Source organism: Monodon monoceros, unplaced genomic scaffold (genome assembly GCF_005190385.1).
Source record: "Monodon monoceros isolate NGI ecotype Baffin Bay Population unplaced genomic scaffold, NGI_Narwhal_1 Super_Scaffold_21, whole genome shotgun sequence".
NCBI lineage: Eukaryota > Metazoa > Chordata > Mammalia > Artiodactyla > Monodontidae > Monodon > Monodon monoceros.
In genome coordinates, this window is record NW_021703778.1 from 87,521,485 (window position 1) to 87,532,605 (window position 11,121).

General features: G+C 39.3%; 1 protein-coding gene across 5 annotated transcripts in view; it reads right to left on the reverse strand.

Moving 5' to 3' along the window:
* The window catches only part of TRIM69 (tripartite motif containing 69), a 38,451-nt gene that overhangs the window by 26,081 nt on the left and 1,249 nt on the right, over nt 1-11,121 (reverse strand). The gene's annotated exons all lie outside the window — the stretch shown is intronic.

Consider the following 11,121-nt stretch of genomic DNA (forward strand, 5'->3'; position numbering starts at 1 on the left):
AGAACACTAGCTGACCACTAAGTTAATGGAACATAAGTTTCAGTGGCCACACATGACAGAGATAGCAAACTGTAAAAAAATAGTTTAGAAAAGTCACTAGGTGAAAAACAGCAACCCAAAATAAGCAGGAAAAAGAAAAACAGGGAGAATTTCATTTCCAGAGTTGCCGCATTATAATATTCAAAATATCCAGTTTTAAACAAAAAAGCCATGCAAAAAAACAAGAAAGTATGACCCATTCACAGGGGAAGAAAAATTGATAGAAAATTTCCCTAAGGAAACCCAGGATTTGGACTTACTAGACAAAGACTTTAAATCAACTATCTTAAATATGGTTAAACAGCTAAAGGAACCATGGACAAAGAACTACAGGAAGCCAGGAGAACAATGTCTCATCACATAGAGACTATCAATAAAGAGATAGAAATAATGAAAAGGAACCAAATAGAAAATTTGGAAATGAAAAGTACAATAACTGAAATTAAAAATTCACTGAAGAGCAGAAAGAGAAAAGAATGACCAAAATGAACAGAGCCTAAGAGACTTTGGGACACTATCAGGCATACCAACATATGCATAATGGAAGTCCCAGAAAGAGAGGAGAGGGAGAAATGTGCAGAAACCATATTTGAAGAAATAATGGCTGAAAAGTTCCCAAATATGATGAAAGACATGAATCTATAAACATCCAAGGAACTCAACAAACTCCAAGCAGGATAAATTCAAAGAGGTCATGCCAAGACACAGTATAGTCAAACTGTCAAATGACAAAGACAAAGAGAATCATGAAAGCAGAAAAAAAAAAAAAGCAGCAGTTCATCATGTACAAGAGAGCCTCAATAAGATTTACTGCTGATTTCTCCTTCAAAAACATGGAAGCCAGAAGACAGTGGGATGATATATTTAAAATGTAGGGAAAAAATGTTAACTAAGAATTCTATATTCATCAAAACTAACCTTCAAAAATGAAAGAGGAGATAAAAACTGATGGAGGTAATCACTAGTAGACCTGCTCTACAAGAAACGTTAAAGGGAGTCCTTCAGGCTAAAATGAAAGGACACTAGAAAGTAACTTGAAGACATGAAGAAATAAAGAACAATGGTAAAGGTAAACATAGGTAAATATAAAAGACAAAATTGTTGCAGTTTCTGGTTTTTAAACCCCTACATGTATATATGTCTACCGCGGGCCTCTCACTGCTGTGGCCTCTCCTGTTGCGGAGCACAGGCTCCGGACGTGCAGGCTCAGCGGCCATGGCTTACGGGCCCAGCTGCTCCGCGGCATGTGGGATCTTCCCAGACCAGGGCACGAACCCGTGTCCCCTGCATCAGCAGATGGACTCAAAACCACTGCACCACCAGGGAAGCCCATGCAGTTTCTAGTTTTTAACTGCTTTATCATTTTTTAAATTCATAAAACAATAATTATAAGCATACATTAATGGGCATACAATGTATAAAGATGTAATTGGTGACAATGACAACATAAAGGGGGAAGTGGAGCTGGGAAGTAACAGAGTTTTTGTGTATTATTGAAACTAAGTTGGTATTAATTCACACTTGATTAATGTGAATTGAATTTCTAGCTTGCTTGTTAGAAAATTCAAATACTAATTTTAATCCCCTGAGTAACCAATAAAGAAAAATACTAGACAATATATAAAAACAATATATAGAAAAAGAAAAGGAAAGGGAATCAAAATGGGACACTAAGAACAAATTTATTTGAATGCAGTAACAGAATTTAGAAACAAAAAAGATATTACATGTAGAAAATAAATAGAAAAATGGCATAAGTGAGTCTTTCCTTATCAGTAATTACTTTACATGAAAATGGATTAACCTGTGATTCAAAGGCAGAGATTGAGAAAATGGATAAAAAGAACATGATCTAACTATATGCTGTCTACAGGAGATTCACTTTTTTTAATAGTTCTTTCTTTCTTTATTTATTTATGGCTGCTTTTGGTTCTCTGTTGCTGTGTGTGCCTTTCTCTAGTTGCGGTGAGCAAGGGCTACTCTTCATTGCGGTACGTGGGTTTCTCATTGCGGTGGTTTCTCTTGTTGTGGGGCACAGGCTCTAGGCGCGTGGGCTTCAGTAGTTGTAGCTCACAGGTTCTAGAGTGCAGGCTCAGTAGTTGTGTTGCACGGGCTTTGCTGATCTGCGGCATGTGGGATCTTCCCAGACCAGGGTTCAAACCCATGTCCCCTGCATTGGCAGGAGGATTCTTAACCACTGCTCCACCAAGGAAGCCCAGAATAAATAGGTTAAAAGTGAAAGGATGGGAAAGATATTTCGTACAAATAATTACCAAAAGAGAGATGGAGTGGCTACACCAATATTAAACAAAAATTGACTTAAGACAAAAATTGTTACAAGAGAAAATAAGGACATTATATATTGATAAAAGGGTCAATCTATCAAGAAGAGATAACAATTATAAACATATACACACTTAACAATAGAGCACCAAAGTATGTGAAGCAAAAACTGACAGAATTGAAGTTAGAAATAGGTAGTTCTACATTCATAGTTGTAGGCTCCAATACTAAGCTTTCAATAATGAATAGAACAACTAGACAGAGTATCTATCAGTAAGGAAATAGAGGACTTGAGCAACACTATAAACCAACTAGACCCAACAGACATATATAGAACATTCTACCCAACAATAGCAGAACACATATTTTTACCAAGTGCACAGAGAACATTCTCCAGCATAGACCATATGTTAGGACACAAAATAAGTCATAGAAGATTAAAATCATACAAACTATCTTCTCTGACTACAATGAAATGATATTATAAATTAATAAGAGAAGGAAACCTGGAATTTAACAAATGTGGAAATAAGGAACAACTATTAAACAATGAGTCAAAGAAGAAATTACAAGTGAAATTAGAAAATACTTAGAGATGAATGAAAACAAAAACACAAAATACAAAATCTTATGGAATGTGGTGAAAGCAGTGTTAACAGAGAAATTTTTACTGATAAACATCTACATTAAAAAAAGAAGGAAGATCACAAATCAACCTAACTTTCCTCCTTAAAGAATTTAGAAAAGCAAACTAAACACAAAGCTAGCAAAAGAGGACATAAAGATAAGAGTGGAGATAAATGAAAAAGAATAGAAAAACAATAGAGAAAAGTAATGAAACCAAAAGTTCAGTCTTTGAAAAACATCCACAAAATTGATAAACCTTTAACAGGACTGATGACAGAGACAGAGAGAGAGAGGGAGGGATGGGGGGGGTGGAGAGAGAGAGATGAAAGGGGGCAGAGGAGGGGAGAGGAGAGAAAGAGAGGAGAGGAGAGGACAGACTGAAATTACCTAAATCAGAAATGAAAGTAGGGGGACTTCCATGGTGGTGCAGTGGTTAAGAATCCACCTGCCAATGCAGAGGACACGGGTTCAAGCCCTGGTCCGGGAAGATCCCACATGCCACGGAGCAACTAAGCCTGTGTGCCACAACTACTGAGCCTGTGCTCTAGAGCCCATGAGCCACAACTACTAAAGCCTGCGCGCCTAGAGCCTGTGCTCTGCAACAAGAGAAGCCACCACAATGAGAAGCCCGCGCACCGCAACGAAGAGTAGCCCCCGCTCGCCACAACTAGAGAAAGCCCATGCACAGCAACGAAGACCCAACACAGCCAAAAATAAAATAAATAAAATAAAAAAGAAATGAAAGTAGGGACATTACCACAGACTGTACAGAAATAGAAAAGAATTATAAGAGAATACTATGAAAAGCTGTATGCCAATAAATTGGATAACCTAGATAAAATAGAAAAACACAGAAATTACCAAAACTGACCCAAGGAAAAATTGAAAATCTGAACAGACCTATAACAAGAGATTGAATCAATCATTTAAAACCTCCCAACAAAGAAAAGCCCAGGACCAGATAACTTCACTGGTGAATTCTACCAAACATTTAAAGAAGAATTAACATCACTCCTTTCCAGACTCTTCCAGAAAATAGAATAGAAGGGAACATTTCCTAACTCTTTCTATGAGGGTAGCATTATCCTGATATTAACACCAGATAAAGACATCACAAAAAAAGAAACTGATTTTAGTTTTCTTTTCACAAGATAGTGAAAAGGCAATTCACAGAATAGTGGGAGTGGGGGGCAATATTTGCAAATATATATACCTAAGGGTCTAGAATCCAGAATATATAAAGAACTCTTACAAATCAACAACAAAAAGATGCTCAATTTACAGATTAGCAAAGGACTTGAACAGACATTTCTCAAAGAAGATAGACAGATGGCCAACAAGCACATGAAAAGATGCTCAACATCATTAGGAAAATGCAAATAAGAACTACAGTGATATCCCACTTCATACCCACTAAGATTGTTATATTTTTTCATGGAAAATAACAAATATTGGTGGGGATATGGAGAAATTGGAACCCTCGTATATTGCTGTTGAAAGTGTAAGATGGTGCAGCTGCTGTGGAAAACAGCTTGTCAGTTCCTCTGAAAGTTAACCAGAGAATTACCATATAATCCAACAACTCTCCTCCTAGGTATATACCCAAAAGAGTTGAAAACAGATATTCAAACAAAAACTTGTATGCAAATATTAATAGCAGCACTATTTGCAGTAGCCACAGATGGAAACAACCCAAATTCCATCAGTTAATGAATGGATAAAATGTGGCATATCCATAAAATGAAAGGTTATTCAGCCATAGAAAGGAATGAAGCACTGATATCTGCTACAACAACATTATGCTAAATGAAAGAAGCCAGACATAAAAAGTCACATATTATATGATTCCATTTATATGAAATATCCAGAATAGGTAAATCCATAGAGACAGAAAGCATATTAGTTGTTGCCAGAAGCTGGGGGATGGAGAAGTGGGAAGTGACTTCTTAATGGTATGGGGTTTCTTTGGGAGGGCAATGAAAATATTTTGGAACTAGATAGAGGTGGTGGTTGCACAGTATTGTGAATGACCTAAATGTCACTGAATTGTATAGTTTAAAATGGTTAAAAAATAATAAAATGGTTAATTTTATGTTACATAAGTTTTACCTCAATTTTAAAAGATTGAAGCTATATCTGACTCCAGAGCAAGAATTTTTATATTGACAGTATCCTGCATTGAAGAATGCTGTATTATAGCTACTATTATCAAAAACTAGCCACCAGAAGTGGCTTTGAGCTCAATACCTAAGAGTCTGATGAAGTAAACATTGAATAATTCCAACTCTGTTCTAATGACCATACTTGCTGGGGCATAGAAGTGGGTAAGATAGAGGCTCTGCCCATGGACTGCTCATATCTGGGTTTCCACTAGCACTTGTGGGTCAAGGCAAAGTACAACTAGAAGTCCCTGGCCCATTCTTCTTCCCCTCCCAACCCCCTCACCCTGTCCCATACCTCATAAGCATGTGTGTGGAAAACCTAGCCCACACAACCAAGCTCCATACATGTACACACACCCCTACACACAACTGCCCTTTAGGCACACACCCCTACACACAACTGCCCTTTAGGCACACAGTTGCCTATGGGAGCTATGGAAGTTCTAACGGTGAACTCAGAATCTTTTGGACAGAGAATTTTAGAGTCCTGGATACATGTCATGTAATTTAAAGTAGGAGAGAGCATGGGCTCTGTGGTCTCATGGACTCCGTATCTTGTAAAGAGGAACGTAGTTGGAGAAGGGTCAGAGTGGGAGCCTTAAAGCATAAGCCAAAGGAAAAGCCCTTCATTGCCCAGGTCTAGGGGTGGTACTTCCCTACCCACTCCACTCACCCTTTTCTGTCTCATCTGAGCACCAGCCATGGATAGAGCCTGTTTCTGCTCTGGAATCAGCAAGGAGAGGCTGGCCTGAAAGAAAGTCTGGTGTTTCATCTCACAGGTCACATCTTTACCAGAACTGAATTTCTGGAGCCTCAGGGACCCTGTGGGGCTTGTCTGACTTAACTGTGTGGAAGACCTTGCTGTCACCATTGACTTCCCAGATTCCAGGAGTTTGGACTCTACTTCCTGCAGAGTTTTCTGCCAGAATTCCTGAAGTGACCTTGCCCACCTTAGACTTTCCAATGCCAGGATCCACTGTTCCCAGCATATTCCATTACCAGCTCTCTGTATTCTTACCTTTTCCTAAATGCTAAAGATGAAAAGCTATGATCCTGGGCTTCCCTGGTGGCGCAGTGGTTGAGAGTCCGCCTGCTGATGCAGGGGACACGGGTTCGTGCCCCGGTCCGGGAAGATCCCACATGCCGCGGAGCAGCTAGGCCCGTGAGCCATGGCCTCTGAGCCTGCGCGTCCGGAGCCTGTGCTCCACAGCGGGAGAGGCCACAACAGTGAGACGCCCGCGTACCGCAAAAAAAACCAAAAAACAAAAAGCTATGATCCAGGAGTATAAAAATGGGGACTGAGATGAAACCTTCTCAAAGTAGGAGGATCATTTGTATCAATATAATGGAGATAAGTACGTTTTAGGAGAGCATAATAGATGGGTCCCTGATGCATGACTAGTGGGTGTGGTCAAGGGAAATATATAGGATATCTAAGATGGGACTTAAAAGATCAAATCTTGGGCAGACAAAAGTGAGGAAGATTATTATGGGGGGAAAAGAAATGTTAAATGTACATACACTATTTTTCAATTTGCATATTGTGGCCTCTGAAGGATGAAAAACTTAAATATAGACAAGATTTATTCTGAGGCAGAATCCCTGAGGATTGGTCCATGGGTTAGTCTCATGCTCTTGAAAGGAAAACTAGAACTCAGAACTTGCTTTGACACTCAAGTCAGTGGTAGAATTGAGGGAATCTAAAGAATTCTAACCCTAAGACCAGAGCTGTCTCCATCTTCTGTACACCCCCTTGAGAATCTGAGTGTCCAGAACTCCTTATTCTTCATTTCTAACCCTCCATTCCCAGTCATAACTTTGTGTTTGCCTCTGTTTGTGAGCTTAGTTTCATTCATAGATCTATTCTAGCCAAGGGAACATGGCTAAAAATGCTTTGCCTCACCATCTATCAAATTCCATACTCATTGATGACTCTTTTGCTCTCTTTCCATACCTATATCTTCACCTCTTTCTATCCAAATTCTTTAGCTTGAGTCCCTAGACCTTTACTCCCTAGTTTCCCACACTGCCTGTGTTCCTTACCCCTGACACCTGATCTTCCCAAACCGGGGTCTTGCCTGCCTGAACCGAATATAGCCATTTTCTCTTGGAATATTACCTCTCGTGTATTCTCTGCAGTCTTTCTGAAGCTCCTATCAGACAAATGTCAGAGTCTCTCACTCTAGCCCACATTCCTCTTAATTTCCTTATCATATTCTCTAACTCCATAGTTCTCTGCGCTTTGCTCTGGACATTTCTCCCCACTCTTGTTTGATGGATGCTACTTATATTTTTGTTTCTTTAAACACTGAATGAGGTGAGTTCTTCCTGAATCAGCTGTTTGCAAGAGACTTGCAAGAGGGTGGAGGCAGTACCATATTTAAGGCCATTTTCTTTATGAAATAGTATTTGCATGAGTTCTTATAGCCCTTGCTGTTTCCCATGATTAGCATTTCAGGGTTGCTTACAATGCAGAGTCTATGTCCTTCACTATTCCTCACCAACAGACTGCTTTCTACAAATATAGCTGTTTGTCCCTTTTCAACTTCACCTTCCCTGTATCTCAAGTCTTTGTGTCAAATGGGTGGAAAAAAAGCCCCTACTTCAGTCTGCTTGCCTGTTCTTATTGTTCAGTACAATAAGGACTTGTGGGTCTTGGGTCACTTTCTTTGGAGAGCTATGTCACTCTCACTTTGTATAAAATCTGCACCCTTAGGCATCCATTATCACATTCCTGTTTGACTTTCACTATATTGGGCAGTTCTTACTCATAGGTTGTAGTCCAGGCTTATAGGTGTTTCTAGTTACATCACAAAGTTTGTCTATTTTTCATTCTCCTTGTAGTTTTGAGTTAAAGAAGGATGAATTTCTGAGAAGAGGAAAAAAATCACTGTTTTTATTCTGCCACTTGAAAACTAAAGCTTCAACTGTTTTTCACAATTTATCCAACCTTTTTATGTATTTAGAGAAGGGTTGGGGGGAGGGAAGGGGGAGGCTATTTCAATATGTCCTCCATACACATCTTAACCAGATTGAGTAAATGAACTTTCAGCAATAATCAATATGGATGCCTCTCTTCAAAGATTGCAAGTTGAATTTCCTTCCAGCCACAGGAATGGGGACTCAAAGTCAATATAAACAGTGTTATAGAAAAGGCTATGCACTGTTCTTCGCACAACTGAGATTCACCCCCAATACCTACTCGATACATTAATCACAGTTGCTGTCGTTCCCATAGTTCATGCTAAAGGTCAAGCCTGCACATAGCTTGTGGCCTTCAAGTCTTCTCCCGGGCCACAGGTGATTAAAATACAGGTGGGCTTCTGACTGATTCCATGGGCTGTTCAACAACTCAATGAAAAAAGATGATCTGGGCAAACCAGAACCTCTTGCAAATTTAGCTATGGAAACAAAAGAGAGAATCAGAAAATTGACAGTCAAAGCAAAAGCTTAAAGATTTCTATGAGGTAGAGTTTGGGACAGAAAGGTCATGGCATGGAGAATCATAAGGAAACAGAATCTAAGAGATGAATTTTAAACAGGAGGCAAAAAAATGCAGAGGTGTAGGGTGGAAAGAGTCAATTAGTTGGTAGAGACAAGAATTACACATAGAAACAAATGTGGAGAGTGGCTCTGTTATGTTAACCACAGCACTGTCCTTTGGCTTTTCCTGGATTCCTGTACCTAACACAACACCTTGCCATAGTAGGGCCTCAACAAATGTGTTTAGAGGGATGGATGTTTATCCTCAGGATAAGTGAGGTTACCTCTTTGCTTAAGGTAACCTGTCTGAATCTCTGCTCTTGTTACAGACCCTCTACCCCAGCACTCTATAGAAACTGTTTTCTTAAAGCTTGCCATGGAGTTTGCTAAACACTCATTTAATGACTTATTCTTCATTCTCCTCGATTTATTGAGTCTCTCCTTTGGCTCTTGTGGTGCAGTACTGTCCTAGTTCTCTTGCCTCTGACCACTCCCCTGCCTCAGCTGGTTTCTCTTCCTTTTCTTCTCTTCCTGAGTAAATAATCACCAAGGACTGTCTTCAGCTCTCTTCTAGTTCTATACTCTCTTCTTACCAAGTGAGCTATTCATGCCCATAACTTCATGTATAGCTGCTATAGAGGTGACTCCCAAATCTGAATCTCTGGGAGCCCACATCTCCGAGCCCACCACTGGGTCCTTGAAACTCAACACGACTTAAACGGAGCGTGCCTTTCTTTGTAAATCAGTTCCTTCTCTTGACTTCCCTATTTCTACTGCACTACCAGTATCTCAGTTTTGAAATCTGAATTATCTTTGGCCGTTTTCTTCTTCGTTCTCCGTCATCTAATCAGCTGCAGAGTCTAGTTAATAATGCTAATAGAAATAATAATTGCTAACCCTCCTCTGCCTCAAGACTCTTCTGTTGCTCTCCATAACCTACCAAAATACGTTTTTTTAAAGGGCCCCAGAGTTCAGAATTCTCTACAACATGTTGCAAACTCATATTTCTAGTCTTATTTCCTATGGTTCTGTTGTACAGTGAGAATTTTAAATTTACCATCCCTTTACATATTAATGATTCATTTAATTCCATTAACCAAAGATAACAAATGATTTTCTAAAAGATTATTCCTTTTTTTTTTTTGTACTAGGCTGAATGGGAAATACTGTGGAAGTGAAGAGGAAAAAATGTTTATTCTCCACCCTCTCTCAATATGTGCTCAGAAGATCAAACTCAGAAAATTATGCCCATCAGGGAATATGAAAGGACAAAAAACATTGCATTTTAAGCCACTCAGACTATCTTGAAAACTTTAAAATTAGATACATTCTGTATAAGATAAAACTTGTAGAAGAACCTGGCCAATTGAAGGTGATTTAAGAGAAAGTCTTGCCTACTAGAGCCAGTTTTTAATCCTTGTGAATGCAGTATCTTTTGGAAGTGAATGCCATTTAGGAACTTTATTTCATGTGTTTTATAAACACAAACAATAAATGCTGGAGAGGGTGTGGAGAAAAGGGAACCCTCCTACACTGTTGGTGGGAATATAAATTGGTATAACCACTATGGAGAACAGAATGGAGGTTCCTTAAAAAACTAAAAATAGAACTACTATATGATCCAGTACCCCCACTCCTGGGTATATATCTGGAGAAAACCATAATCCAAAAAAATACATGCACCCCAATGTTCATTGCAGCACTATTTACAATAGCCAAGACATGGAAGCAACCTAAATGTCCATCAACAGAGGACTGGATAAAGAAGATGTGGTACATATATACAATGGAATATTACTCAGCCATAAAAAAGAATGAAATAATGCCATTTGCAGCAACATGGATGGACCTAGAGATTATCATACTAAGTGAAGTAAATCAGACAAAGACAAATATATGATATCACTCATATGTGGAATCTGATTTTTTTTAAAAATGATACAAATGAACTTATTTACAAAACAGAAACAGTCTTACAGATAGTGAAAACAAACTTTTGGTTCCCAAAGGGGAAATGTGGGGGGAGCGATAAATCAGGAGCTTGGGATGAACGTACACACACTACTATGTATAAGATTGATAAGCAACAAGGACATGCTGTATAGCACAGGGAACTCTACTCAATATTCTGTGATAAGTATAAGAGAAAAGAATCCAAAAAAGAATGAACATATGTTTATGTATAACTGAATCACTTCGCTGTACACCTGAAACTAACACAACATTACTCCAACAAAAGTAAAAAAATTTTATTATTATTATTATTTTTTGCTGTACGTGGGCCTCTTGTGGCCTCTCCCGTTGCGGAGCACAGGCTCCAGAAGCACAGGCTCAGCGGCCATGGCTCACGGGCGCAGCCGCTCCGCGGCATGTGGGATCTTCCCGAACTGGGGCATGAACCCGTGTCCCCTGCATCGGCAGGCGGACTCGCAACCACTGCATCACCAGGGAAGCCCTAAAAATGTTTTTTAAAGTAGATAAGTGGGGCTTCCCTGGCGGCGCAGTGGTTGCGAGTCGGACTCGCAAC